This window comes from Procambarus clarkii, chromosome 5, assembly GCF_040958095.1.
Source record: "Procambarus clarkii isolate CNS0578487 chromosome 5, FALCON_Pclarkii_2.0, whole genome shotgun sequence".
Lineage (NCBI taxonomy): Eukaryota > Metazoa > Arthropoda > Malacostraca > Decapoda > Cambaridae > Procambarus > Procambarus clarkii.
Genome location: NC_091154.1, coordinates 21211955 through 21230344, shown reverse-complemented (window position 1 = coordinate 21230344; position 18390 = coordinate 21211955).

Sequence of the window (18390 nt, the reverse complement as noted above, 5' to 3'; positions counted from 1 at the left end):
GTGAGGTAGTGATGATGATGGTGAGTAGGGAGGTAGTGATGATGTTAGTGAGTAGTGTGGTAGTGATGATGTTAGTGAGTAGTGAAGTATATATATAGGTAAGGTTAGATTAGGTTAGGTTAGGTTTAATTAGGTTAGATTAGTTTAGGCTAAGAAATAGGCTATTTTTGTTGAAATAGAAATAGGGCAGTAATTGTTGGTAGCGTGTCTTCTCTGTCCACGTAGCAGTAAATAGGTATCCTGGAGTTAGTTAGATTAGGTTAGGTTAGGTTAGTTTAGGCTAGGAAATAGGCTAGTTTTGGAGAAATAGAAATAGAAGAAGGGCTGTAATTGTAGGTAGCATTTCCTTTCACCGAATACATCTATTCACCTAACAGTAAATAGGTATCCAGGAGTTAGTTACGTTAGGCTAGGTTAGCTTAGATTAGGTTATGTTTGTTTTGACTAGGAAATAGGCTAGGTTTGCAGGTTAAGTTAGGTTAGTTTAGGCTAGGTTTGTAGAAATAGAAAAGGGGCTGTAATTGTTGGTAGCCTATCTAACCTAACCAAGGAACCTAACAAACCAACCTAACCAAGCAACCTAACCAAGGAACCTAACCAAGCAACCTAACCAAGCAACCTAACCAAGCAACCTAACCAACCAACCTAACCAAGGAACCTAATCAACCAACCTAACCAAGCAACCTAACCAAGCAACCTAACCAAGGATCGTAACCTAACCCAACCAACCCAACTAACCTAACCAACCAACCTAACCTAACCAACCAACCAACCAACCAACCTAACCTAACCAACCAACCTAACCTAACCAACCAACCAACCTAACCAAGGTAACCAACCAACCTAACCAACCAACCTAACCAACCAACCTAACCAACCAACCTAACCAACCTAACCAACCAACCTAACCAACCAACCTAACTAATGTAACCAACCAACTTAACCAATGTAACCAACCAACCTAACCAACGTAACCAACCTAACCAACCAACCTAAGCAACCTAACCTAACCAACCAACCTAACACACCAACCAACATAACCAACCTAACAAACCAACCTAACTAACCCACCAACCTAACCAACCTAAGCTATCTAACCTAACCAACCAACCTATCCAACCAACCTTAGCTATCTAACCTAACCAAGCAACCTAAGCTATCTATCCTAACCAAGCAACCTAACCAACCAACCTAACCAAGCAACCTAACCAACCAACCTAACCAAAGAACCTAATCAACCAACCTAACCAACCAACCTAACCTAACCTAACCAACCAACCCAACCAACCTAACCTAACCTAACCAACCAACCAACCTAACCAACGTAACGAACCATCCTAACCAACGTAACCAACCAACATAACCAACCAACCTAACCAACGTAATAATGTAACCAACTTAACCTAACCAACCTAACCTAACCAACCAACCTAACCAACCAACCTAACCAACCAACCAACCAACCTAACTAACCAACCAACCTAATCAACCAACCTAAGCTATCTAACCAACTAACCTAACTAACCAACCTAACTAACCAACCAACCTAACCAACGTAAACTATCTTACCTAACCAACCAACCTAACTAACCTAACCAACCAACCTAAGCTATCTAACCTAACCAAGCAACCTAACCAACCAACCTAACCAACCAACCTAACCAACCTAAGCTATCTAACTAACTAACCTAACCACCCAACCAACCTAGCCAACGTAACCAACCTAACCAACCAACCTAAGCAACCAACCTAAGCAACCTAACCTAACCAACCTAACCTAACCAACCAACCTAACCAACCAACCAACTTAACCAACCTAACAAACCAACCTAACCAACCAACCTAAGCTATCTAACCTAACCAACCAACCTTTCCAACCAACCTTAGCTATCTAACCTAACCAACCAACCTAAGCTATCTAACCTAACCAACCAACCTAAGCTATCTAACCTATCCAACCAACCTAAGCTATCTAACCTAACCAAGCAACCTAACCAACCAACCTAACCAAGCAACCTAACCAACCAACCTAACCAAGCAACCTAACCAACCAACCTAACCAAAGAACCTAATCAACCAACCTAACCAAGCAACCTAACCAACCAACCTAACCTAACCTAACCAACCAACCCAACCTAACCTAACCAACGTAACCAACCATCCTAACCAACATAACCAACCAACATAACCAACCTAACCTAACCAACCAACTAACCTTGCTAACCAACCTAACCTAACCAACCAACCAACCTAACCAACGTAACCAACCAACCTAACCAACCAACCTAACCAATGTAACCAACCAACCTAACCAATGTAACCAACACCCTAACTAATGTAACCAACCAACCTAACCAACGTAACCAACCTAAGCAACCTAACCAACCAACCAACCTAACCAACCTAACAAACCAACCTAACTAACCAACCAACCTAACCAACCAACCTCAGCTATCTAACCTAACCAACCAACCTATCCAACCAACCTTAGCTATCTAACCTAACCAACCAACCTAAGCTATCTAACCTAACCAACCAACCTAAGCTATCTAACCTAACCAAGCAACCTAACCAAACAACCTAACCAACCAACCTAACCAACCAACCTAACCAAAGAACCTAATCAACCAACCTAACCAAGCAACCTAACGAACCAACCTAACCTAACCAACCAACCAACCTAACCAACCTAACCAACCAACCAACCTAACTAACCAACCAACCTAACCAACCTAACCAACCTAACCAATCTAACCTAACCAAACAACCTAACCAACGTAAGCTATCTAACCTAACCAACCTAAGCAACCTAAGCAACCAACCTAAGCAACCTAACCTAACCAACCTAAGCAACCTAACCTAACCAACCAACCTAAGCTATCTAACCTAACCATCCAACCTAACCAACCAACCTAAGCTATCTAACCTAACCAACGAACCTAACCAACCAACCTAACCAACGTAAGCTATCTAACCCTAACCAACCTAACCTAACCAACCAACCTAACCAACGTAACCAACCAACCAACCTAAGCAACCAACCTAAGCTATCTAACCTAACCATCCAACCTAACCAACCAACCTAAGCTATCTAACCTAACCAACGAACCTAACCAACCAACCTAACCAACGTAAGCTATCTAACCCTAACCAACCTAACCTAACCAACCAACCTAACCAACGTAACCAACCAACCAACCTAAGCAACCTAAGCAACCAACCTAAGCAACCAACCTAACCTAACCAACCAACCTAACCAACCTAACCTAACCAACCAACCTACGCTATCTAACCTAACCTAATCAACCTAACCAAGCAACCTAACCAAGCAACCTAACCAACCAACCTAACCTAACCTAACCAACCAACCTAAGCTATCTAACCTAACCAACCAACCAACCTAACTAACCAATCAACCTAACCAACCAACCTAAGCTATCCAACCAACCTAACCTATCCAACCTAACCTAACCAACCAACCAACCTAAGCTATCCAACCAACCTAACTAACCAATCGACCTAACCAACCAACCTAAGCTATCTAACCTAACCAACCTAACCTGAGCAACCTAACCTGAGCAACCTAACCTGAGCAACCTAACCTGAGCAACCTGACCTGAGCAACCTGACCTGAGCAACCTAACCTGAGCAACCTAACCTGAGCAACCTAACCTGAGCAACCTAACCTGAGCAACCTAACCTAACCTAACCTAACCTTCGGTTCGTGTCAGAGTCCATGAGTGTCCGTGTGCGTGTCCGTGTGAGTGTCCGTGTCCGTGTATCCATGGGGTTTTGGGTCCAGGAAGCTATTTGTGTCGACCCAAATTGCCTCCCTTCTCCCCACCTGAAATCCAGGTGGATTGAAAGACCTGCCCGAGGTCAGTGGATCCAGGTATCCGTCCGTGGCCCCCCGGACTTCAACCCTTCCCCACATTCCAAGGAGTCGGTCAATCAATCTTCGGCTATCCAGAGAATCTATCGAAACTGATGCTCCTACAGGAGGGGACACACAGAGAAATCTGTGCCCTGTACTTGCAACCGTTCCGACAGGCTCGAACGCAGGTCTATCCGGATTAGGAACTTGTTCTATCCGACTAGGCCACGCTGGAGTTGCCTTCTGAATCAAATTTGGCACTTGTATTTATATCTCATAGCAAGGTTAGTTAGTGTCTATTTATCAACAGTTGCAATGATTGAGATGTTAAGTTGTTAATTTGTGTTGACAGTTAGAAATACCTGACAGCTTTGTTTGATAAGACTGCAGTCCCGTGAGGCAGTTTTATGAATGAATATTGGAGAATTTAGGCTAACTGACGTGTGTGTGTACTCACCTAGTTGTGTTTGCGGGGGTTGAGCTCTGGCTCTTTGGTCCCGCCTCTCAACCGTCAATCAACAGGTGTACAAATTCCTGAGCCTATTGGGCTCTATCATATCTACACTAGAAACTGTGTATGGAGTCAGCCTCCACCACATCACTTCCTAATGCATTCCATTTGTCAACCACTCTGACACTAAAAAAGTTCTTTCAAATATCTCTGTGGCTCATTTGGGCACTCAGTTTCCTCCTGTGTCCCCTTGTGCTAAATAGACCGTCTTTATCTACCTTATCAATTCCCTTCAGAATCTTGAATGAGGTGATCATGTCCCCCTTAACTCTTCTGTCTTCCACCGAAGTGAGGTTTAATTCCCGTAGTCTCTCCTCGTAGCTCATACCTCACAGCTCGGTTTACTAGTCTGGTGGCAAACCTTTGAACCTTTTCCAGTTTAGTCTTATCCTTCACTAGATATGGACTCCATGCTGGGGCTGCATACTCCAGGATACTGGGGGGTGAGTGAACTGTGAGGGTGAGAGTGAGTGAACTGTAAGAGGGCTGAGTGAGAGTGAGTGACTGTGAGAGAGGGTGAGTGAGAGTGAGTGAGCTGTGAGGGTGAGAGTGAGTGACTGTGAGAGAGGGTGAGTGAGAGTGATTGGACTGTGAGAGAGGGTGAGTGAGAGTGAATGGACTGTGAGAGGGGTGAGTGAGTGGGTGGAGGTTGGCGTCAAATGTCAGCAGGTGAGAGGGTCCACAGTAGTTTCCCCTCACCCCCTCCCCTTCCCCCTCATCCACCTACACTTTCATCCTCATCCAGCCTCATCCACCTGCCTCTTCACTCCAGGACCTCCCCACTCATCTGCCCTTTCCTCATAACTCTTCATCTGCCATCTGAGGCCAGTGGCACTCACCTCCCCCCCCCTACATCTGAGTGCCTCACACACACTTGTATGCCGCTAGCAGGTGTGTGTGTGTGTGTGACGTGTGTATGAAGCCCTCATGTATGCTGCCCTCACGTCTATGCTTCCCATATGAGTATGCTGCACAGGCACATGTGCAGTCTGCGAGCCTGTGTCACCCACGCTCCTATGCCTCATGACACTCGTGAGGTACACATACACACACACTCATATTTGGCCAACACACTCATGCCGCCCACATACTCATGCCTTCCATGGACTCATAGCACCGCCAAACCCATGAGTGTTCATCAATAAACACTCGGGCGTAATAGACGCATTCCAGCACATATGTACGCCCGCACATACGTACACCCGCACGTACGTACGTCCGCACATATGTACGCCCACACGTACACACTGGGAAGCATACACGAACCGCCCTCTCAGACCACCTCGGTAGTTATCTAAGTATTTGCGATGGTCCGAAAGCATATTACGGTTTCAGTGATAGCCTACTGACAAACAGGGAAATGAACCTTTGTCCTAAACAGAAATTATTCTCAAGTTATACATTTATTGTAATATAAATCCAGACGGGACACCACGAGCGTAGCTCTCGTCATGTAAGTACATTTAGGTAGTTACGCACACACACATATATGTAAACAAAACACATAGCCTGTTATACAGGAATTGTAGGTTTATATCTACAGATGACTGGAAGGAAAAGAGACCATGTGGTTTAAGCTGTATATATGTTGTTGTTGTTGAGTTAGGGGCGACGACGATCGTGGGATCGGATGCGCCCCGGCGTACCCGTGAAGGGTGAATAGCAAAGCCAGAAAAGGCGAAACGCCAAGCCAAAACGCGAAACGAGTGGCGCCAAGCACTAGAAACTAATATGCCACACGGCAAAGCTACGCACAAAGGGAGAGGCAGAAGCACATAATAGAACAGGGCAAACAAACAGCCAGAGGGGCACACAGCATGTCAGACCAAATACTCAGGAAATCAGAGCACATACTTGCCCGGGAACTTGGCCCGCGGGAATCTTACATTAAACGCCTCCCAGAGCACCCATTGCCAAGGGTCTCGTCCATCCACCGGGGACGCCATAACATCCGGAACCGGGGCAACAAACACCTGCAAACTGGGGACCCAGATGGTAGTACTCATGAGGCGAGAAGTCGCCACTCGCCCCCACAGGAAGGGAACTTGCCCCCCACGAAAGCACTCCGGTCCGTCAGACAGCAGTAACTCGGCGATCTTCGACCAGTGACCCGGTGGCATCACAGACGCCGGCAACACGTCCCCCAGGGCCCCAACGCGCACCCGCACCACAAGGGTACCCGCGGCCCCGGGCACACCACCAGATGACAGCAGGGAACCCGGACGGCGCGCATCCTTCCGTAACGTCACCACCAGGCCACGCCCAGCACCAGAGTCCACACCATCCCTGGCAGCGGAAGCCACCACCCCCCACTGTGGAGAGTCCCCCGGCGGAGAGAGAACCGAAGGCACGTCCGAGACACAGGCACCAGCACCGGCAGGCACATGGACCTCCGCCACCACGAACCGCGGAGACATCGACGCATCCGTATCCACACTGTCAACATCTGAAGCCCCACAGTCACTGAAATCACCAACGTCGGCCCAGGAAGAAGACGAACGCCGGGAACGTTTGGGCACCGGCCGGATATCGTCCGAGCCGGTAAGTGACCCAGAAACACGGGTACCACGAGCCGAAGGAACCGACGCCAGGACGGCAGCAGCCTCAACCACAGGGGGAACCCGGCCACACACAGCAGGAGGCTCCGCAACCACCCCAGCACCCAGCACATCCGGGACCCGAGTCACGGACACAAGGCCAGGCGCAGCATCAGAAGACGAGGGAGAAGACAGCGACGCCACACAGGGAGCTCCAGGAAGGCCCACGGGAGCAGCTGGAACAGCGACAGGATCAGGCAGACCAACCGACGGTACCTCAAGAACCGGAGGAGGGACGGCAACAACCGGAGGAACGGCAGGCGCCGCCGGGGGAGCTGCAGCAGCAAACGGGACGCGCACCCCCTCATCAACATCACCGGAATTTGCCTCCAGAGGGAGCGGCGGGAAATCCTCGTCGTGGAACAAGTTGACAGGAGCAGCAGGGGCCTCAGAGCACCCGGCAGCCTGATGCCCCAACAGGCCACACCGGAAACAGGTACGAGGCTGCCGGGCATAATACACCCGGACGTAGTACCCCATAAGCCGGACAGAAGAAGGTATATCAGACCGCAGGCGCATCCCCAACGTGCGAATGTTTGTACGCCTCCCAGCATACCGCCCCGAGGAGAGCGTGTTCACCCGCACGCTGACAACAGTACCAAAACCCCCGAAGTAACGCCAGAGGAGGTCATCAGGGAACTCCAGGGGCGCACCATGGATACTGACATAAGTCAGGGCACCACTGCGGTCCGAAATCGCCACAGAGCCGGCATCGTCTGGCAACGGCAACGTACGTCCCCCGTACCGACGGAGGAAGTTCCGGTACTCGTCCTCCCCCACGAACTTAATAACAACCCGATGGGCCGTAACTAGCTCCACACCGTAAACAGCTTCCACCGGGACACGAAGCATGTCACACATCACCATCTCGATGGTCGGATAACCAGCCTTACAAGTGAACTCCAGGCCCACGGAGTTCACACGCTGAACAGGAGGAAGATGGCCCCCCATGTCAGAACTGCCACGTCAACGCAGCCAGGCAGGCAACAAAACTGGTAGGGCAGAGACGCCCACACCACCTGGCGACCAAAACAGCAAACAACTCCAACAGCCACGGAGGGTCGGTAAACGTCCTCACTCCACGGCTGCTAGCAGTCGACCTAAGCTGTATATATAGAACAGATCCACGAGGCTTCCTCCTCTAACAACAACAACTGCAATCCGAGCCGTTTTCGACACTATAGGCGTCTGAATCCAAACATGAGAAAATCCACATTCTCATAAGAACACTAAGATATAACCACTATTCAAGAAAGACAACATGATCCTAAAGAAAGGAATAATAACTGCATACCGCTAAATATTATCTATAAAAATTAAGAATAGCGTGTGGAAAATATAAATATTTCGTGAATCCGGTGTAGACGGCTATTTGTCTCACGAACACCGGGGAGACGACGCTAGCCAGAGGTGTAGACGGCTACTTGTCTCACGAACACCGGGGGAGACGACGCTAGCCAGAGGTGTAGACGGCTACTTGTCTCACGAACACCGGGGGAGACGACGCTAGCCAGAGGTGTAGACGGCTACTTGTCTCACGAACACTGGGGGAGACGACGCTAGCCAGAGGTGTAGACGGCTACTTGTCTCACGAACACCGGGGGAGACGACGCTAGCCAGAGGTGTAGACGGCTACTTGTCTCACGAACACCGGGGGAGACGACGCTAGCCAGAGGTGTAGACGGCTACTTGTCTCACGAACACTGAGGGAGACGACGCTAGCCAGAGGTGTAGACGGCTACTTGTCTCACGAACACCGGGGGAGACGACGCTAGCCAGAGGTGTAGACGGCTACTTGTCTCACGAACACCGGGGGAGACGACGCTAGCCAGAGGTGTAGACGGCTACTTGTCTCACGAACACCGGGGGAGACGACGCTAGCCAGAGGTGTAGACGGCTACTTGTCTCACGAACACCGGGGGAGACGACGCTAGCCAGAGGTGTAGACGGCTACTTGTCTCACGAACACTGAGGGAGACGACGCTAGCCAGAGGTGTAGACGACTACTTGTCTCACGAACACCGGGGGAGACGACGCTAGCCAGAGGTGTAGACGGCTACTTGTCTCACGAACACCGGGGGAGACGACGCTAGCCAGAGGTGTAGACGGCTACTTGTCTCACGAACACCGGGGGAGACGACGCTAGCCAGAGAGATTGTAAACATTGCCACGCGAAGACGTCCCTTGTGCTTAAACGGAAGTTTATAAGCCAGAAACTATTAATATTAATTTTGTAACAAGTGCTTGTGCCTCGTTATTGTTATTAAGGTGTAGGATTGTATATAATAATAGAGAAGAGGAGAAGCAGAGACAACAAAAAGCATACACGCAATGCATCAAGCCTTTATTGACGCCTTTACTGTCGCCACCAGTCCCGTCTCTGTTTACACCACATAAATCCTAATGTGTACACCACATAAATCCTAATGTTTACACCACATAAATCCTAATGTTTACACCACATAAATCCTAATGTTTACACCACATAAATCCTAATGTTTACACCACATAAATCCTAATGTTTACACCACATAAATCCTAATGTTTACACCACATAAATCCTAATGTTTACACCACATAAATCCTAATGTTTACACCACATAAATCCTAATGTTTACACCACATAAATCCTAATGTTTACACCACATAAATCCTAATGTTTACACCACATAAATCCTAATGTTTACTCCACATCAATCCTAATGTCTACACCACATAAATCCTAATGTTTACACCACATAAATCCTAATGTTTACACCACATAAATCCTAATGTTTACACCACATAAATCCTAATGTTTACTCCACATAAATCCTAATGTTTACACCACATAAATCCTAATGTTTACACCACATAAATCCTAATGTTTACACCACATAAATCCTAATGTTTACACCACATAAATCCTAATGTTTACACCACATAAATCCTAATGTTTACACCACATAAATCCTAATGTTTACTCCACATAAATCCTAATGTTTACACCACATAAATCCTAATTACTCCAGTAGTGACTCCCAGTAGTGACTCCTCCCCCCAAGTCGCCCAGTAAGTAATCTCCCAGTAGGATTTATGTGGTGTAAACATTAGGATTTATGTGGAGTAAACATTAGACTTGGGGGGGAGGAGTCAACACTGGGGACTTGGGGGGGAGGAGTCACTACTGGGGGACTTGGGGGGGAGGAGTCACTACTGGGGGAGTTGGGGGAAGGAGTCACCACTAGGGACTTGGTTGGAGGAGTCACCACTGGGGACTTGGGGGGAGGAGTCACTACTGGGAGACTAGGGGGTGAGGAGTCACTACTGGGGACTTGGGGGGAGGAGTCACCACTGAGGACTTGGGGGGATTAGTCACCACTGGGGACTTGGGAGGAGGAGTCACCACTGGGGAATTGGGGGGGAGGAGTCACCACTGGGGACTTACGGGGGGTAGGAGTCACCACTGAGGACTTTGGGGGAGGAGTCACCACTGGGGACTTGGGGGGGAGAAGTCACCACTGGGGACTTAGGGGGAGGAGTCACCACTGGGGATTTAGGAGGAGAGGAGTCACCACTGGGGACTTGGGAGGGAGGAGTCACCACTGGGGACTTGTGGGGAGGAGTCACCAATGGGGACTTGGGGGAAGGAGTCACCACTGGGGACTTGGGGGGAGGAGTCAACACTGGGGACTTGGAGGGGGGAGGAGTCACTATTGGGGGACTTGGAGGGAAGAGTCACTACTGGAGGACTTGGGGGGAGGAGTCACCACTGGGGACTTGGGAGGAGGAGTCACCAATAGGGACTTGGGGGGAGGAGTAACTACTGGGGGACTTGGGGGGAGGAGTCACCACTGGGGGACTGGGGGTGGAGTCACTACTGGGGACCGGGGGGGATGGAGTAACCACTGGGGACTGAGGGGGGTGGTCACCACTGGGGGGACTATGGGGTGAAGTCACCACTAGGAGACTGGAGGGTGGAGTAACCACTGGGGGACTTGGGGGATGGAGTCACCACTGGGGGACTGGGGGGATGAAGTCACCACTGGGGACTGGGGGGTGGAGTCATCACTGGGGGGACTTGGGGGTGGAGTCCCCATTGGGGGCACTGGGGGGGAGTCATCACAGGGGGTGAAGTCACCACTGGGGACTGGGGGGTGGTGGAGTCATCACTGGGGACTGGGGGGGTGGTGGAGTCACCACTGGGGACTGGGGGTAGATTCACCACTAGGGAATGGGGGGGTAGAGTCATTACTGAGGACTAACGGTGGAGTCACCACTGGGGACTGAGGATAGGTGGAGTCACCACTGGGGACTAGGGGAGGTGGAGTCACCACTGGGGACTCAGGGGGGTGGAGTCACCACTGGGGACTTCGGAGGAGGAGTCACCACTGGGGACTTGGGCGGAGTCACTACTGGGGACTTGGGGGGGAGGAGTCACCACTGGGGACTTGGGACTTAGGAGTCACCACTGGGGACTTGGGGGAGGAGTCACCAATGGGGAATTGGGGGGAGGAGTCACCACTGGGGAATTGGGGGGGAGTCAACACTGGGGACTTGGGAGGAGGAGTCAGCACTGGAGACTTCAGGGGGAGGAGTCACTACTGGGGTACTTGGGGGGGAGGAGTTACTACTGGGCGACTTGGGGGAGGAGTCACTACTGGGGACTTGGGGGAAGGAGTCACCGCTGGGGACTTGGGGGGATATCACCACTGCGGACTTGGGGGGATTAGTCACCACTGGAGACTTGTGGGGGAGGAGTCACCACTGGGGACTTGGGGGAGGAGTCACCACTGGGGACTTAGGGGGGAGTCACCACTGGGGACTTGGGGGAAGGAGTCAACACTGGGGACTGGGGGCGAGGAGTCACCAATGGGGACTTGGGGGGAGGAGTCACCACTGGGGACTTGGGGGGAGGAGTCAGCACTGGAGACTTCGGGGGGAGGAGTCACTACTGGGGTACTTGGGGGGAGGAGTCACTACTGGGAGACTTGGGGGAGGAGTCACCACTAGGGACTTGGGGGGAGGAGTCATCACTGGGGATTTGGGGGGAGGAGTCACCAATGGGGACTTGGGAGGAGGAGTCACTACTGGGGACTTGGGGGGGAGGAGTCAACACTGGGGACTTGGGGGGGAGGAGTCACTACTGGGGGACTTGGGGGGGAGGAGTCACTACTGGGGGACTTGGGGGAAGGAGTCACCACTAGGGACTTGGTTGGAGGAGTCACCACTGGGGACTTGGGGGGAGGAGTCACTACTGGGAGACTAGGGGGTGAGGAGTCACTACTGGGGACTTGGGGGGAGGAGTCACCACTGAGGACTTGGGGGGATTAGTCACCACTGGGGACTTGGGAGGAGGAGTCACCACTGGGGACGTGGGGGGGAGGAGTCACCACTGGGGACTTAGGGGGGTAGGAGTCACCACTGAGGACTTTGGGGGAGGAGTCACCACTGGGGACGTGGGGGAGAAGTCACCAATGGGGACTTTGGGGAGGAGTCACCACTGGGGACTTGGGGGGAAGGAGTCTTTACTGGGGACTTGGTGGGGAGGAGTCACTACTGTGGAACTTGGGGGGGGGAGGAGTCACTACTGGGCGACTTGGGAGTGAGGAGTCACCACTGGGGATTTGGGGGGAGGAGTCACCACTGAGGACTTGGGGGGGAGGAGTCACCACTGGGGACTTGGGGGGAGGAGTCACCAATAGGGACTTGGGGGGAGGAGTCACCACAAGGGACTTGGGGGGAGGAGTCACTACTGGGGGACTTGGGGGGAGGAGTAACTACTGGGGGACTTGGGGGGAGGAGTCACCACTGGGGATTTGGGGGGAGGAGTCACCAATGGGGACTTGGGAGGAGGAGTCACTACTGGGGACTTGGGGGGGAGGAGTCAACACTGGGGACTTGGGGGGAGGAGTCACTACTGGGGGACTTGGGAGGGAGGAGTCACTACTGGGGGACTTTGGGGAAGGAGTCACCACTAGGGACTGGGTTGGAGGAGTCACCACTGGGGACTTGGGGGGAGGAGTCACTACTGGGAGACTAGGGGGTGAGGAGTCACTACTGGGGACTTGGGGGGAGGAGTCACCACTGAGGACTTGGGGGGATTAGTCACCACTGGGGACTTGGGAGGAGGAGTCACCACTGGGGACTTGGGGGGGAGGAGTCACCACTGGGGACTTAGGGGGGTAGGAGTCACCACTGAGGACTTTGGGGGAGGAGTCACCACTGGGGACTTGGGGGAGAAGTCACCAATGGGGACTTTGGGGAGGAGTCACCACTGGGGACTTGGGGGGAAGGAGTCTTTACTGAGGACTTGGTGGGGAGAAGTCACTACTGTGGAACTTGGGGGGGAGGAGTCACTACTGGGCGACTTGGGAGTGAGGAGTCACCACTGGGGATTTGGGGGGAGGAGTCACCACTGAGGACTTGGGGGGGAGGAGTCACCACTGGGGACTTGGGGGGAGGAGTCACCAATAGGGACTTGGGGGGAGGAGTCACCACATGGGACTTGGGGGGAGGAGTCACTACTGGGGGACTTGGGGGGAGGAGTAACTACTGGGGGACTTGGGGGGAGGAGTCTCCACTGGAGACTTGGGGGGAGGAGTCACCACTGAGGACTTCGGGGGGAGGAGTCACTATTGTGGGACTTGAAGGGGAGGAGTCACTACTGGGCGACTTGGGGGGGAGAAGTCACCACTGGGGACTTGGGGGGGAGGAGTCACCACTGGGGACTTGGGGGGGAGGAGTCACTACTGGGGGACTTGATGGGGAGGAGTCACTACTAGGGGACTTGGGGGGAGATGTCACCACTGGGGACTTGGGGGGAGGAGTCACCACTGGGGACTTGGGAGGAGTCACTACTGGGGGATTTGAGGGGGGAGGAGTCACCACTGGTAACTGGGGTGTGTGGGGTCACTACTGGGGGACTGAGGGGGTGGAGTCACCACTGGGGACTTGGGGGGTGGAGTCATCACTGGGAACTGAAGGGGGTTAGTGGAGTCACCGCTGGGGGCTGGGGGGAGGTTAGTGGAGTCACCACTGGGGACTGGAGGGGTGGAGTCACCACTGAGGGTCTTGGGGGAGGAGTCACCACTGGGGACTTGGGAGGAGTCACCACTTGGGACTTGGGGGGAGTCACCACTGGGGACTTAGGTAGAGGAGTCACCACTGGGGATTTAGGGAGGGGAGGAGTCACCACTGGGGACGTGGGGGGAGTCACCACTGGGGACTTGGTGGGGAGGAGTCACTACTAGGGAACTTGGGAGGAGGAGTCACTACTGGGCGACTTGGGGGGAGGAGTCACTACTTGGGACTTGGGATGAGGAGTCACCACTGGGGACTTGGGGGGAAGTCACCACTGGGGACTTGGGGGAGAGGAGTCACCTCTGGGGACTTGGGGGGGAGGAGTCACCTCTGGTTACTGGGGTGTGTGGGGTCACCACTGGGGGACTGAGGGGGTGGAGTCACCACTGGGGACTTGGGGGGTGGATTCATCACTGGGAACTGGGGGGGGGTTAGTGGAGTCACCACTGGGGGCTGGAGGGAGGTTAGTGGAGTCACGACTGGGGAATGGGGGGTGGAGTTATCACTGGGTGTCTTCGGGGAGGAGTCACCACTGGGGACATGGGAGGAGGAGTCACCACTGGGGACTTGGGGGGAGTCACCACTGAGGACTTAGGGGGAGGAGTCACCACTGGGGATTTAGGGGGGGAGGAGTCACCATTGGGGACTTGGGGGTAGGAGTCACCACTGGGGACTTGGGGGGAGTCACCACTGAGGACTTAGGGGGAGGAGACACCACTGGGGATTTAGGGGGGGGAGGAGTCACCATTGGGGACTTGGGGGTAGGAGTCACCACTGGGGACTTGGGGGGAGTAGTCACTACTGGGGGACTTGGGGGGAGGAGTCACTACTGGGCGACTTGGGGGGAGGAGTCACTTCTGGGGACTTGGGGGGAGGAGTCACCACTGGGGACTTGGGGGAAAGTCACCACTGGGGACTTGGGGGGGAGGAGTCACCCCTGGGGACTTGGGGGGAGGAGTCATTGCTGGGGGACTTAAGGGGTGTGGAGTCACCACTGGTTACTGGGGTGTGTGGGGTCACCACTGGGGGACTAAGGGGGTGGAGTCACCAATGGGGACTTGGGGGGTGGAGTCATCACTGGGAACTGGGGGGGGGTTAGTGGAGTCACCACTGGGGGCTGGAGGGAGGTTAGTGGAGTCACAACTGGGGAATGGGGGGTGGAGTCACCACTGGGGGGTCTTGGGGGAGGAGTCACCACTGGGGACTTGGGAGGAGGAGTCACCACTGGGGACTTGGGGGGAGTCAACACTGGGGACTTAGGGGGATGAGTCACCACTGGGGATTTAGGAGGGGAGGAGTCACCACTGGGGATTTGGGAGGGAGGAGTCACCACTGGGGACTTGTGGGGAGGAGTCACCAATGGGGACTTGGGGGGAGTCACCACTGGGGACTTGGGGGGGAGGAGTCAACACTGGGGACTTGGAGGGGGAGGAGTCACTACTGGGGGACTTGGAGGGAGGAGTCACTACTGGAGGACTTGGGGGGAGGAGTCACCACTGGGGACTTGGGAGGAGGAGTCACCACTGGGGACTTGGGGGAGGAGTCACTACTGGGGGACTTGAGGGAGGAGGAGTCACCACTGGTTACTGGGGTGTGTGGGGTCACCACTGAGGGACTGAGGGGGTGGAGTCACCACTGGGGACTTGGAGGGTGGAGTCATCACTGGGAACTGGGGGGGGTTAGTGGAGTCACCACTGGGGGCTAGGGGGAGGTTAGTGGCGTCACCACTGGGGACTGGGGGTGGAGTCACCACTGGGGACTCGGGGGTAGAGTCACCACTGGGGGTCTTAGGGGAGGAGTCTCCACTGGGGACTTAGGAGGAGGAGTCACCACTGGGGACTTGGGGGGAGTCACCACTGGGGACTTAGGGGGAGGAGTCACCACTGGGGATTTAGGGGGGGAGGAGTCACCACTGGGGACTTGGGAGGGAGGAGTCACCACTGGGGACTTGGGGGGGAGGAGTCACCAATGGGGACTTGGGGGGGAGGAGTCACTACTGGGGGACTTGAGGGGGAGGAGTCACCACTGGGGACATGGGGGGAGGAGTCACCACTGGGGGACTGGAGGGAGGAGTCACCACTGGGGGACTGGGGGGGAGTGACAACTGGGGGACTGGGGGGTAGAGTCCCCATTGGGGGACTGGGGGGTTGGAGTCACCACTGAGGGACTGGGGGGAGGAGTCACCACTGGGGGACTGGGGGGGGAGTCACCACTGGAGGACTGGGGGGGTGGAGTCACCAATGGGGGACTGGGGGTGGAGTCACTACTGGGGACCGGGGGAGATGGAGTAACCACTGGGGACTGAGGGGGGTGGTCACCACTGGGGGGACTGGGGGGTGAAGTCACCACTTGGAGACTGGAGGGTGGAGTAACCACTGGGGGACTGGGGGGATGGAGTCACCACTGGGGGACTGGGGGGATGAAGTCACCACTGGGGACTGGGGGGTGGAGTCATCACTGGGGGGACTGGGGGGTGGAGTCACCATTGGGGGCACTGGGGGGGGAGTCATCACAGGGGGGGTGAAGTCACCACTGGGGACTGGAGGGTGGTGGAGTCATCACTGGGGACTGGGGGGGTGGTGGAGTCACCACTGGGGACTGGGGGGAAGATTCACCACTGGGGAATGGGGGGGGGTAGAGTCATTACTGGGGACTAACGGTGGAGTCACCACTGGGGACTGGGGGGAGGTGGAGCCACCACTGGGGACTAGGGGAGGTGGAGACACCACTGGGGACTCGGGGGGGGTGGAGTCACCACTGGGGACATGGGCGGAGTCACTACTGGGGACTTGGGGGGAGGAGTCACCACTGGGGACTTGGGAGGGAGGAGTCACCACTGGGGACTTGGGGGAGGAGTCACCAATGGGGACTGGGGGGTAGATTCACCACTGGGGAATGGGGGGGCGGTAGAGTCATTACTGGGGACTAACGGTGGAGTCACCACTGGGGACTGGGGGGAGGTGGAGCCACCACTGGGGACTAGGGGAGGTGGAGACACCACTGGGGACTCGGGGGGGGTGGAGTCACCACTGGGGACATGGGCGGAGTCACTACTGGGGACTTGGGGGGAGGAGTCACCACTGGGGACTTGGGAGGGAGGAGTCACCACTGGGGACTTGGGGGAGGAGTCACCAATGGGGACTTGGGGGGAGGAGTCACCACTGGGGAATTGGGGGGAGTCAACACTGGGGAATTGGGGGGGAGTCACTACTGGGGGACTTGGGGGGGAGGAGTCACTCCTGGGGGACTTGGAGGGAGGAGACACCACTGGGGATTTGGTGGGAGGAGTCACCACTGGGGACTTGGGGGAGGAGTCACTACTGGGGGACTTGGGGGGGAGGAGTCACTACTGGGCGACTTGGGGGGAGGAGTCACTACTGGGGACTTGGAAGGGAGGAGTCACCGCTGGGGACTTGGGGAATATCATCACTGGGGACTTGGGGGGATTAGTCACCACTGGGGACTTGTGGGGGAGGAGTCACTACTGGGGACTTGGGGGAGGAGTCACCACTGGGGACTTAGGGGGGAGTCACCACTGGGGACTTGGGGGAAGGAGTCACCACTGGGGACTTGGGGGAGGAGTCACCAATGGGGACTTGGGGGAGGAGTCACCACTGGGGACTTGCGGGGGAGGAGTCACCACTGGAGACTTGGGGGAAGGAGTCACTCCTGGGGTACTTGGGGGGGAGGAGTCACTACTGGGGGACTTGGGGGGAGGAGTCACCACTGGGGACTTGGGGGGAGGAGTCACCTCTGGGGACTTGGGGGGAGGAGTCACCAATGGGGACTTGGGAGGAGGAGTCACTACTGGGGACTTGGGGGGGAGGAGTCAACACTGGGGACTTGGAAGGGAGGAGTCACTACTAGGGGACTTGGGGGGGAGGAGTCACTACTGGGGGACTTGGGGGAAGGAGTCACCACTAGGGACTTGGGGGGAGGAGTCACCACTGGGGACTTGGGGGGAGGAATCACTACTGGGGGACTTGGGGGTGAGGAGTCACTACTGGGGACTTGGGGGGAGGAGTCACTATTGGGGACTTGGGGGGGAGTCACCACTGGGGACTTGGGGGGATTAGTCACCACTGGGGACTTGGGAGGAGGAGTCACCACTGGGGACTTAGGGGGGAGGAGTCACCACTGGGGACTTAGGGGGGTAGGAGTCACCACTGAGGACTTTAAGGGAGGAGTCACCACTGGGGACTTGGGGGAGGAGTCACCAATGGGGACTTGGGGAGGAGTCACCACTGGGGACTTGGGGGGAAGGAGTCTTTACTGGGGACTTGGTGGGGAGGAGTCACTACTGTGGAACTTGGGGGGGGGGGGAGGAGTCACGACTGGGCGACTTG